This window comes from Petromyzon marinus, assembly GCF_048934315.1.
Source record: "Petromyzon marinus isolate PM22_M1 ecotype Great Lakes invasive population chromosome 77 unlocalized genomic scaffold, UKy_Petmar_22M1.pri1.0 chr77_unloc.4, whole genome shotgun sequence".
Classification (NCBI taxonomy): domain Eukaryota; kingdom Metazoa; phylum Chordata; class Hyperoartia; order Petromyzontiformes; family Petromyzontidae; genus Petromyzon; species Petromyzon marinus.
This window is the reverse complement of record NW_027422624.1, coordinates 825,017-837,236: the sequence shown is the minus strand read 5'-3', so window position 1 is coordinate 837,236 and position 12,220 is coordinate 825,017. Positions and strand designations below refer to the sequence as shown.

General features: G+C 42.7%; 1 pseudogene; it reads right to left on the bottom strand.

Annotated features, from left to right (window-relative positions):
• Positions 1-974: 974 nt before the first annotated feature.
• Positions 975-12,220, bottom strand: part of LOC142908249 (splicing regulator ARVCF-like) — a 71,865-nt pseudogene continuing 60,619 nt past the window's right edge.

The window sequence follows — 12,220 nt, the reverse complement described above, 5'->3', positions numbered from 1 at the left end:
AGTGGAGAGTGAGTGTGAGAGTGAGTGGGTGGGTGAGAGTGAGTGGATGGGTGAGAGTGAGTGGGAGAGTGGTTGGAGAGTGGAGAGTGAGTGTGAGAGTGAGTGGGTGGGTGAGTGTGAGTGGGAGAGAGTGAGTGGGTGGGTGAGAGTGAGTGGGAGAGTGGTTGGAGAGTGGGAGAGAGTGAGTGGGTGAGAGAGAGTGGAGAGTGAGTGGGTGAGAGTGAGTGGGAGAGAGTGAGTGGGAGAGAGTGGGTGGAGAGTGGAGAGTGAGTGTGAGAGAGAGTGGAGAGTGAGTGAGAGTGAGTGGGTGGGTGAGAGTGAGAGAGTGAGTGGGTGAGAGTGAGTGGGTGGGTGAGAGTGAGAGAGTGAGTGGGTGAGAGTGAGAGAGTGAGTGGGCGAGAGTGAGTGGGTGAGAGTGAGTGGGTGAGAGTGAGTGAGTGGGTGAGAGTGAGTGGGTGAGAGTGAGTGAGTGGGACAGAGTGAGAGAGTGGAGAGTGAGAGAGTGGAGAGTGAGTGGGTGAGAGTGAGTGGAGAGTGAGTGGGTGAGAGTGAGTGAGTGGGACAGAGTGAGAGAGTGGAGAGTGAGTGGGTGAGAGTGAGTGGGAGAGAGTGAGTGGGTGAGAGTGAGTGGGTGAGAGTGAGTGGGTGAGAGTGAGTGGAGAGTGAGTGGGTGAGAGTGAGTGGGAGAGAGTGAGTGGGTGAGAGTGAGTGGGTGAGAGTTAGTGAGAGAGTGGAGAGTGAGTGAGTGGGTGGGTGAGAGTGAGAGAGAGTGGGTGAGAGTGAGTGAGTGGGTGAGAGTGAGTGAGAGAGTGGAGAGTGGGTGAGAGTGAGTGAGAGAGTGGAGAGTGTGAGAGAGAGACGGATAGAGCTGTCAACCCCTACGGGTTACTCCCTCGTCTTGTGCAGGGGAACTGGAGTCTACAGATCTACAGCGGACCCGTCAAGAGATGTGACCACCACCACCACCACCACGCTCAGTTTGGCGGTCGAAAAACAACCATTTTTTTATCTTAAACCGTTATCGTTGTGTTTATATATTGATAGAAAACAATCATCCGAAAAGAATCTGCCACCTCTCCCCCCACACAGACAGACACAGACAGAGACACAGACACACAGACAGGTACACAGACAGACACACAGAGACACAGACAGACACAGAGAGACAGAGAGACAGAGACACAGACAGAAACAGAGAGACACAGAGAGACACAGACACACAGACAGACACAGAGACAGAGAGAGACACAGACACAAACAGGCACACATACAGAGACACAGACACACAGACAGAGACGCACACAGACAGAGACACAGACACACAGACAGAGAGACAGAGACACAGACAGAGAGACAGAGAGAGACAGACACACACACAGAGAGAGACAGACACACACACAGAGACACAGAGACAGACACAGAGAGACAGAGAGGGACAGACACACACAGACAGAGACACAGACAGGGAGACAGACACACACACAGATAGAGACAGACACAGAGACACAGACACACACACAGACAGAGACACACACAGACAGGGAGACAGACAGACAAACCAAACCCCAACCCACCACCCAGCCACCCTCGGCAGGGTAGAATTATTATCATCATCACACGAAGCTCTAAAAAAATTGATACGTCCACGCATTACAAAATTATTAGTGTCCGGTGCGCACACGATCGAGACAGAGAGACACAGACAGAGCGGAGACAGCGAGAGAGAGACAGCGCGAGCGACTAAGCCACTAAAACCCGCAGCAACTAACTCGGCGTGCCCACCACCACCACCACGAACCCAGCAAAATCCACGACCCACCAAAACCCCCCCCACACGTTCAGCACCGAATGGTTCTCTCCGTGCCCACCCCCACCTCGTATGGTCCCGCGATTAGTACGGCCCTAACCCCCCCCCCCCCCGTGTATTTGTGGCGAGTGGTACAGCCCACACACAGATAGCACGAAACTCCCCCAACCACCACCACACACCCACGGTTCGTGTGGTTATTGGTACAGCCCAGATATGGATATCAAACCACCCCCCCCCCCCACGATTGTGTGGCTGGTGGTACAGTCCAAACACACGTGGATTTCACGAACACTCCTACCCCCCCCCCCCGTGGTTATGTGGCTAGTGGTACAGCCCAATGATATCAATACCACTCCCTCCTCCCCCCCGTGGTTGTGGCTATTGGTACAGCCCACACGCAGTGATATCAAAACAAAACCTACCCCCTACTACCCCCTGTGGTTGTGGCTAGTGGTGCATTCCACACACGTATATCACTAACACACCCCCCTCACCACAGTTTGTGTGGTCATTGGTACAGCCCATAACGGGATATCACTGCCACCCCTACTACCACGTGTGTGTCTATCAGTGTGTCTATCAGTGTGTGTCTATCAGTGCGTGTCTAGCAGTGTGTGTCTATCAGTGTGTCTATCACTGTGTGTCTATCAGTGTGTCTATCAGTGTGTGTCTATCAGTGCGTGCCTATCAGTGCGTGTCTATCAGTGTGTGTCTAGCAGTCCGTGTCTATCAGTGTGTGTCTAGCAGTGTGTGTCTATCAGTGCGTGTCTATCAGTGCGTGTCTATCAGTGCGTGTCTATCAGTGCGTGTCTATCAGTGTGTCTATCACTGTGTGTCTATCAGTGTGTCTATCAGTGCGTGTCTATCAGTGTGTGTCTAGCAGTACGTGTCTATCAGTGTGTGTCTATCAGTGTGTCTATCACTGTGTGTCTATCAGTGTGTGTCTATCAGTGCGTGTCTATCAGTGCGTGTCTATCAGTGTGTGTCTATCAGTGTGTGTCTATCAGTGCGTGTCTATCAGTGTGTGTCTATCAGTGTGTGTCTATCAGTGTGTGTCTATCAGTGTGTGTCTATCAGTGTGTGTATACAATCAGACGTGTAGACACAAACGGAGCCCCCACCACCACCACCGCCTGTGACGTCCGCGGGATGAACGGCGAACACGTGACCACACGTAGCTCGATGAGCCGAAGGGATTTCCCCTCTCCTCTCTCCCGTCCCCTCCCTGTCCCCTCCCTGTCCCTCCCTGTCCCTCCATGTCTCCTCACTACCCCTCACTGTCCCCTCCCTGTCCCTCCCTGTCCCTCACTACCCCTCACTACCCCTCACTACCCCTCCATGTCCCCCATGTCCCCTTCCTCTCCTCCTCCTCTCGATCCGCTCCGAGCTGCACTCCACCCCGGCGTTCTCCTCCCACCGAGGCCACTCCTCAGTATTTGCGGCCTGTGGTGGTTGTGGTGGTGGGAGACAAAGACAAAGATCCCCCGTGTAGCCTTGACAGACTGCAGGGGCAAGTGCTGCTAGCGAGCGGCGCCTGTGAAGGCGAGCGGCACCACGGGACACACAGAGGGGGTGGGTGGCCAGCACCACCACGCCCGGCCGCCTTTGTCTCTCCCCAGTGCCAGCGATGATCACTGCGCTACACCGGCGACTCTTTTGCGGCCGAGTGGACCTAGGGGAGGCCCAGGACCGGTTCAGAGAATCGCTGTCACTGTGGTTGGCCGCGAGCTGGAATTGAACTTGGGTGGCCGGGTTCATAGCGCAGCGTAGCACTCACCACTACACTACTGCTCACACACTCACATACACACTCACACACATACACACACTCACTCACACACTCACACACACTCACATACACACTCACATACACACTCACATACACACTCACACACACACTCACACACATACACACACGCACACACACTCACACACACACACACTCAGACACACACGCACACACACATACACTCACACTCACGCTCACGCACACACATACACATGCTCACACACTGACATACACACACACACAGACACTCACACACGTACACACACATATACACACACACACTCACATACACTCACACATACACGCACACACATATACACACACACATACACATGCACGCACACACATACACACACACGCACGCACACACAGACACACGCACGCACACACACGCGCACACTCACAGACACATACACACACAGACACAAACAGACGCACACACACACAGTTGGTGGGTGACGAGTCACTGTGATTGTGAAGGGGGAGGCGTTTCCTCGTTTGAAGCTGCTGCTGCTGCAGTGAATGCAACACTCTGGTCGAGTCTCAGATGCCGAGACGTTAACTACCTCGCCTGGTCTACAGGAGGTCTGTGTCTCTCATCATCACGGTGACTATGAGATGTTGACTACCTCGCCTGGTCTACAGGAGGTCTGTGTCTCTCATCATCACGGTGACTATGAGATGTTAACTCCCTCGCCTGGTCTACAGGAGGTCTGTGTCTCTCTCTCATCATCACCACGGTGACTATGAGATGTTAACTCCCTCGCCTGGTCTACAGGAGGTCTGTGTCTCTCATCATCACGGTGACTATGAGATGTTAACTCCCTCGCCTGGCACGCAGGAGGTCTGTGTCTCTCATCACCACGGTGACTATGAGATGTTAACTCCCTCGCCTGGTACACAGGAGGTCTGTGTCTCTCATCATCATCATCACCACGGTGACTGAGATGTTAACTCCCTCGCCTGGCACGCAGGAGGGCGTGGGTTCGATCTCGGACCATGGCGATGTCTATGTGGAGTCTGCTTCTCTCTCTAACATCATCATCACGGTGACTATGAGATGTTAACTACCTTGCCCGGTACACAGGAGGTCTGTGTCTCATCATCATCATCACCACGGTGGCTATGAGATGTTAACTACCTCGCCTGGTCTACAGGAGGTCTGTGTCTCTCATCATCACCACGGTGACTATGAGATGTTAACTACCTCGCCTGGTATACAGGAGGTCTGTGTCTCTCATCATCACAGTGACTATGAGATGTTAACTCCCTCGCCTGGCACACAGGAGGTCTGTGTCTCTCATCATCACAGTGACTATGAGATGTTAACTCCCTCGCCTGGTCTACAGGAGGTCTGTGTCTCTCATCATCACGGTGACTATGAGATGTTAACTCCCTCGCCTGGTCTACAGGAGGTCTGTGTCTCTCATCATCACGGTGGCTATGAGATGTTAACTACCTCGCCTGGCACACAGGAGGTCTGTGTCTCTCATCATCACGGTGACTATGAGATGTTAACTACCTCGCCTGGTACACAGGAGGTCTGTGTCTCTCATCATCACAGTGACTATGAGATGTTAACTCCCTCGCCTGGCACGCAGGAGGTCTGTGTCTCTCATCATCACGGTGACTATGAGATGTTAACTCCCTCGCCTGGCACGCAGGAGGGCGTGGGTTCGATCCCGGACCATGGCGATGTCTATGTGGAGTCTGCTTCTCTCTCTAACATCATGATCATCACCATGGTGACTATGAGATGTCAACTACCTCGCCTGGTCTACAGGAGGTCTGTGTCTCTCATCATCACCACGGTGGCTATGAGATGTTAACTACCTCGCCTGGTCTACAGGAGGTCTGTGTCTCTCTCTCATCATCATCATCGCGGTGACTGAGATGTTAACTACCTCGCCAGGTCTACAGGAGGTCTGTGTCTCTCCCTCATCATCACCATGGTGGCTATGAGATGTTGACAACCTCGTTATGGTCATGATTGAGCATGTGATAGTGGTGGAAATTGTGGCAGTGGTGTTGGTTGTGGCGGTGGTTGTTGTGGTAGTGGTGGTAGTTGTGGTAGTGGCCGTGGTTGTTGTGGTAGTGGCGGCGGTTGTTGTGGTAGTGGTTGTTGTGGTAGTGGTTGTTGTGGTAGTGGTAGTTGTAGTGGTGGTTGTTGTGGTAGTGGTTGTGGTAGTGGTTGTGGTGGTTGTTGTGGTGGTGGTGGTTGTGGTTGTTGGGGTAGTGGTTGTTGTGGTAGTGGTAGTTGTAGTGGTGGTTGTTGTGGTAGTGGTTGTGGTAGTGGTTGTGGTGGTTGTGGTTGCTGTGGTAGTGGTGGTGGTGGTTGTTGTGGTAGTGGTGGTTGTGGTTGTTGTGGTAGTGGTTGTGGTGGTTGTGGTGGTTGTGGTAGTGGTAGTGGTGGTTGTTGTGGTAGTGGTGGTGGTTGTTGTGGTGGTTGTTGTGGTAGTGGTAGTTGTAGTGGTGGTTGTTGTGGTAGTGGTGGTGGTTGTTGTGGTTGTTGTGGTGGTTGTGGTGGTTGTGGTAGTGGTTGTGGTAGTTGTGGTGGTTGTGGTAGTGGTTGTGGTAGTGGTTGTGGTGGTTGTAGTGGTAGTGGTGGTTGTGGTAGTGGTGGTTGTTGTGGTGGCAGTGGTGGTTGTTGTGGTGGTAGTTGTGGTGGTTGTGGTGGTGGTTGTGGTGGTTGTGGTGGTGGTTGTGGTAGTGGTGGTTGTTGTGGTAGTTGTGGTGGTAGTTGTGGTGGTTGTGGTGGTGGTTGTGGTGGTTGTTGTGGTAGTGGTAGTTGTAGTGGTGGTAGTTGTGGTAGTGGTTATGGTAGTTGTGGTAGTGGTGGTGGTAGTTGTGGTGGTTGTGGTGGTTGTAGTGGTGGTTGTTGTGGTAGTGGTGGTTGTGGTGGTGGTGGTGGTGGTAGTTGTGGTGGTTGTGGTGGTGGTGGTTGTGGTTGTTGTGGTAGTGGTTGTGGTGGTGGTAGTTGTGGTGGTTGTTGTGGTGGTTGTGGTAGTGGTTGTGGTGGTTGTGGCGACTCACCAGGGGCTAAGTCCTCCAGGGGGATCTCCTCCAGCTGCTCTCTGCTGCCACGTGGTTGCCCGTCAGCTACACAAAGACAAAGGTGCCCCAGGTAACCTTAACAAACTGTAGGGGGCAAGTGCTGTTAGTAGCGAGTAGCACCGCCAACAACAACAACCACCGCCATTCCCACTAAGTGGCGGTGACGTCACCTGTGCCAGGCTAGGTGCACGAGGAGGAGTTCACGGGACAGACCCAGCAGGTTCCATGGGCTGACTGCTGTGCCAGGCTAGGTGCACGAGGAGGTCACAGGACAGACCCTGCAGGTGCCATGGGTTGACTGCTGTGCCAGGCTAGGTGCATGACTGGTAGATGCGTTTTATCCGCCCGGCGCTCCGCTCGTTGTTGTGAGCGTCACTCCACAATAATACAATTACTATATTATGTAATAATTATTACATAATGATTACAATAATTACAGTTAATATAATCATATTAAAATAATGTTATTAATACTTAGTTATACAATTACTGTAATCATAATTATTATATTACAACAATTTTTTTTTATGTAATTGTATTATAATTATTACATAATATACCAGATTCCATAAATTATTTATGAATTAGCATATCATGATTATTTATTAATTTAATACAATTACAATAATTATAATTCGTATACTATAATACAATAATTGTCATAATTACAATAATCACAGTTAATAAACTCATAATCACATATTATAATAATTATATTATAATACAATGGCAATCATATAATAATTATATTATAATAAAACGCCAATAATTATAATATAATTATTACAAAACAATGCCAATCATTAGAAGATAATTATTATATTCATAAGTAGTCTTATGCAATGATTATCATTGTATTATAAAATAATTATTATAATACAATAACAATGGCAGTCATTATAATATAATTATATTATAAGATATTAATTATTATAATTGATTAATGTTCTATGATATATTACTTCTTATAATCAAAATATATTATTATAACATAATACTAACTCTTCTAATTTAATATAATTATATTACAATATAATTCAATTATATTATGATAATTCCGCGTACGGTAAAACCTTGGGATTGTGAGTGACTTGGCCTGCGAATGTTTTGCAAGAAGAAAATCTTTTTTTTGTTTAAATAATAAACATTAACTTGATAAACGAGTGAAGTCTTGGAATACGAGCAGCAGGTGGACTCTTTGCCCTGCCAAGCGACACGTCATCACGACTGATGTACCCGTTCTTTGCATTACAAACACACCCATGCTCGCAATCAAAAGGTTTCACCCTAACACGTCAAATATAATGACGTCTTGATTTTTAAGCTTTCGTGACTGCAGGAATTCACTCGTTGCTAAGGCAACGTCAACAAAATCAACAGCAGCAGCAGCAGCAGAGATCACGGCGTTTCCGTAGCAACAACACAGGCAACGGTCTTCAACGATCGCGTCACAATATCATGGCCGATCAGAGATTGTTCACCGTTTTTTTCGGGCAACTAAACCGAAAACCTCCGGCCACGAGACACCAAGTCTCCATCAGCCGCAACAACGCTTGTGGGTTCTCAATGCAAACTCTGATCCTCTCCGGATGCATTGTCCTTGAAGCCGATTTGGGTCCACACCCAGGGGAGGCTTTATCCTGAGCCTCCCCGGTCTCGTGTCAGGGCGCAGAGGACGCCAAGAGGCGCTGCGAAATCGACACCAAAATCAATCGCCGCATCGATACCCATCAATGGCGCGAGAGGCGTTGCCGTGCCGGCCACAACTCACACTTCTTAGCGGTCCCCATGAGTGGCAGGGTGGTGTCGTCATGGTTACCGGCCTTGCCCCGCCCCACGGTACCCACGCTGCTCCCGGCGTTGCCCTGGAAACGGGAGGGGGAGGAGTTAGGGGGTCGCCCCTCCCCCCCACCACCACCACCACCGCAAGACTGCCGGAGTGGAGCACCACCCACCCCATGCTGCTGCTGTTACCACTAACCCACTACAATACTAATATACTACTAATATACTACTATATACACTACTAATATACACTACTATATACTACACTATACTACTACTAATATACTACTACACTACTATATATACTACTATACTAATATACTACTATACTACTATACTAATACACCACTAACCCACTACAATACTAATATAATAATACACTACTATACTACTATATACACTATACTACTAATATACTACTACTAATACACTACTATACTAATACACCACTAACCCACTACAATACTAATATACTAATACACTACTATACTAATACAATACTAATATACTACTATACTAATACACTACTATACTAATACACTACTATACTAATACACTACTATACTAATACACTACTATACTAATACACCACTAACCCACTACAATACTAATATACTAATTTACTACTATACTAATACAATACTAATATACTACTATACTAATACACTACTATACTAATACACTACTATACTAATACACCACTAACCCACTACAATACTAATATACTAATTTACTACTATACTAATACAATACTAATATACTACTATACTAATACACTACTATACTAATACACTACTATACTAATACACCACTAACCCACTACAATACTAATATACTAATTTACTACTATACTAATACAATACTAATATACTACTATACTAATACACTACTATACTAATACACTACTATACTAATACACCACTAACCCACTACAATACTAATATACTAATTTACTACTATACTAATACAATACTAATATACTACTATACTAATACACTACTATACTAATACACTACTATACTAATACACTACTATACTAATACACTACTATACTAATACACCACTAACCCACTACAATACTAATATACTACTAATTTACTAATACACTACTATATACTACACTATACTACTACTATACTACTAATATACTACTACACTACTATATATACTACTATACTAATATACTACTAATATATATACTACTAATATACTACTATACTACTATATACTACACTATACTACTACTAATATACTACTATACTAATACACTACTATATACACTACTAATATACTACTATACTAATACACTACTATATACACTACTAATATACTACTATACTACTACACTACTATATATACTACTATACTACTACTAATATATACACTACTAATATACTACTATATATACTACACTACTAATACACTACTATATATACTACTAATATACTACTACAAATACACTACTATATACTACACTATACTACTAATATACTATACTACTAATATACTACTACACTACTAATATACTACTACACTACTATATATACTACTATACTAATATACTACTACTATACTAATATATTACTACTAATATATAAATACTACTAATATACTACTAATATACTACTACTTATACACTACTATACTAATACACTACTATATATACTACTATACTAATATACTACTAATGCACTACTAATATACTACAATACTAATACATTACTAACATACTACTATACTAATATACTACTACTAATATACTACCAATAAACTACTATACTAATACACTATATAATACTATACTAATATACTACTAATACACTACTACTAATATACTACTATACTAATACACCACTAACCCACTACAATACTAATATACTACCACTAATATACTACTATACTAATACACTACTATATACTACACCATACTACTACTACTATACTACTAATACACTACTATATACTACAACTAATATACTACTATACTACTACACTACTAATATACTACTATACTACTACACTACTAATATACTACTATACTACTACACTACTAATATACTACTATACTACTACACTACTAATATACTACTATACTACTACACTACTAATATACTACTATACTACTACACTACTAATATACTACTACACTACTATAAACACTACTAATATACTACTACTATACTAATACACTACTATATACACTACTAATATACTACTACCAATATACTACTACTAATATACTACTACTAATACACTACTATATACTACTACTAATATACTACTATACTACCACTACACTACTAATATACTACCACTACACTACTAATATACTACTATACTACCACTACACTACTAATATACTACTACAATACTATATATACTACTACAATACTATATATACTACTAATACACTACTATACTAATACACTACTATATATACTACTATACTACTACTACACTACTAATATACTACTACTAATACACTACTATATACTACACTATACTACTACTAATATATTACTACACTACTATATATACTACTATACTAATACACTACTACTAATATACTACTACTATATACTACTACTAATATACTACTACTATACTACTACACTACTATATATACTACTATACTAATATACTACTACTAATATACTACTAATAAACTACTATACTAATACACTATATATATAATACTATACTAATATACTACTATATACTATACTACTACTAATATACTAATACAATACTAATATACTACACTACTACTGTACTACTACTAATACACTACTACACTAATACACCACTAACCCACTACAATACTAATATACTACTAATACACTACTACTAATATACTACTATATACACTACTAATATACCACTAATACACTACTAATACATAAAATAATATACTACTATACTAATACACTACTATATATACTACTATACTAATATACTACTAATATACTACACTACTACTAATATACTACTAATATACTACGCTACTACTAATATACTACACTACTATATATACTACTATACTACTACTACACTACTAATATACTACAAATATACTACTACTACTAATATACTACTAAATACACTAATATACAACTAATATTATACTAATACACTACATTACTACTAGTATACTACTAATATACTACTAATGCACTACTACTAATATACTACTAATACACTACTACTAATATACTACTAATAGACTACACTACTAATATACTACTAATACGCTACTACTAATATACTACTACTACGCTACTACTAATATACTACTACTACACTACTATTATACTACTACTACACTACTATATATAAAACTAATATAGTACACTACTAATATACTACTAATACACTACTACCACACTACTAATATACTACTACACTACTAATACACTACTAATATACTACTATAATACTACTACTATACTACACTACTACTAATATACTACTATATACTACACTATACTACTACTATAGTACTACTATACTACCACACTTCTAATATACTACTAATATACTACTAATACACTACTAATATACTACTAATATACTACACTACTATATATACTACACTACTATATATACTACTATACTACTACACTACTACTACACTACAAATATACTACAAATATACTACACTACTACCACACTACTACTAAATATACAAATATACTACTACACTACTAATATACTACACTACTATATATACTACTAATATACTACTACTACACTACTACTATACTACTACACTACTAATACAC